Source organism: Dipodomys ordii, unplaced genomic scaffold (assembly GCF_000151885.1).
Source record: "Dipodomys ordii isolate 6190 unplaced genomic scaffold, Dord_2.0 Scaffold98, whole genome shotgun sequence".
NCBI lineage: Eukaryota > Metazoa > Chordata > Mammalia > Rodentia > Heteromyidae > Dipodomys > Dipodomys ordii.
In genome coordinates this window covers 4278585-4280810 of record NW_012267314.1, presented here as the reverse complement: position 1 = coordinate 4280810, position 2226 = coordinate 4278585, and the positions used below count along the sequence as shown (strand labels likewise).

General features: G+C 45.7%; 1 long non-coding RNA gene across 1 annotated transcript; it reads left to right on the top strand.

Annotated features, from left to right (window-relative positions):
* Positions 1-775, top strand: LOC105993645. Its single transcript, XR_001175470.1, has 2 exons — positions 1-123; positions 214-775. It is a non-coding gene; the product is annotated as an uncharacterized LOC105993645 (long non-coding RNA).
* The last annotated feature ends 1451 nt before the right edge of the window (positions 776-2226 follow it).

Sequence of the window (2226 nt, the reverse complement as noted above, 5' to 3'; positions counted from 1 at the left end):
AGGGGGGGGCAAGCAAGAGTTCAAAGCCTTGAGTTCAATCCCCAGCACCAGCACTCCACGCACAAAATAGCCCATCTGCTGCTGAGGTACATTCACAGTGACTGCAGTACCCAGAATGCCAGTGTGAATGGAGGTTTTAAGCTGTTGCCTTCTACTATCTCTGTGTTTATTCCCTTCCTCTGTCACCTTAAGTTTCCTTTTCTATTTCTAAAGATGTTTAAGGTGCAAATACTTTTGAAACCAGTATTGGGAAGGCCTCAGACCTGGGACTGCGTCTCTTCGTGGTTTCACCGGGCAACGCCTCATGGCCCCTCTTTGTGCACATCTTCTGCATTCACCTTGGGATGACCTTCACTGCAGTGGCTCGGACTCTGGACTTGTCCCCCATGGGGTCTCGCCAGGCCTGTTAGTCTGTGGTCTCTCATCCACTGCCCTGCCGGAGGGGACACGCACGTGCCGGAGCTGTCTGCTCCCCGCCACAGGGAAGGAAGGCCTGACCAGCAAGCCTCAGCTCCTGGTGACTTGATGGGTCCTGAGCAGGAGGAAGGATGGCCATGTTCTGTGTTCCCGGGTTTCTCAGCCATGGGCCCCGCTCGCCTCCTGTTGAAACTATTCAGGGAAAACAGCTGCGTCGCTATGTAGAACATAGAACATGTACAGACCTTTGTTCTTAGTTACCAAAAAAAATGCAGTAGAACGACTATTTAGCATTTACATTGTATTAACTATTCTAAGTCATCTAGGGATGAGAAGATTATATGCAAATACTATGCCACTTTTTGTTGTTGTTGCTTATTGTTCCAGTACTGAGTCTTGAACTCAGTGTCGAGCACCATTCATTGACTTTTTCACTCAAGGCTAGCACTCTACCGTTTGAGCCACAGCTCCTCTTGCAGCTTTCTGGTAGTAAACTGGAGATGAGTTTCACAGACTTTCCTGCCCATGCTGATTTGGAGCTGCAGTCCTCAGATCTCAGCCTCCTGAGTAGCTAGGGTTACAGGCCACCAATGCACAGCTAACCACTTTTTAACATTGAACCCTTCATTAATTTTTATGTAACCCTGAATTTTGGAATATGAGCTACAGCAGCAGGGACTACATCACTTTATATATGGACTTGAACATCCTTGATTTTTAGTGTGGTAAGGCCTGGGCATTTCCCCTGAGGCTGTGTTGTAAGAAGTAACCTTTGACCTGGTAGGTTTAAGTTAGAAATCTTCCCAAGAGGGCTGGAGGCATGGCTCAGCAGTAGAGCACCAGCCCAGCAAGTGCCAAGTCCTAACTCTAGCCCTGAAGACGAGGTCTTCCTCTGTAGCCCAGGCTGACTCTAACTCTTGATCCTCCCACCTCAACCCTCTTGTGTGCTGGGATTACAACCTTGCACCACCACACACAGCACTGGTGAATATTCTTTACTCCTCTGTTGCCAGGGCTATTTTGTTTTAACTAGACTTTGCTGATTCCATTAAAGCAGTAAAGAAGAATGCTTCCCAACACATGTTTAAAGAGTCCTACCTCCCTCCAGTCTGATACTAACCAGAATTTAATTTTTATAATGTACATCTGCCCTCAAATGAGACATATTAAACTTACCTTGCTTAGCTCAGAAAAGACTCTAAATATACATATTTATGTATTGCCCTTGCGCATTTGTATGCACAAGGGAATCGAAACTGTGTGTATATGAATAACATTCATTATAAACCATTTAACCCAGATGCTCTGAAAAGGTTGAGCATCTAAAAGATTAGTTGATTAGTAAAAAGTGCTTTGCACTGTGCCTTCATTTCCAGTACGGCACACACAGACCTCCGAAAGACTAACAGCCACTTCAGCAAGAAAAGATGGGCCAGCAGTCAGGTCTGTGGACTTGAGTGGTCTTTAAAAAAAAAAAACAACAACACAATTTTCACCAATCTCTAACTATAATACAGCATTTCCTTCTACCATGAAGTCAGCAGCTGACCACAGTTGTATAAGCAATTACCTATGTCTTTGTCACCAATGGAAATCACTAATTTTTCATCCAGGTTCAGTAGTGTACTCCTGTAATCTTAGCTATTGGAGAGGCATCAGTAATAGGATCATGATCCAAAGCCTGAGGTCAGCCAGCCTCTGCAAAGAAACATGAGACCCTACGTGAAGCAATAACTAAAGCCCAAAAGGTCTGGAGGTGCACCTCAGGGGGTAGAGCACCCGCCTTGCTCACGCGAGGCCCTGAGCTCA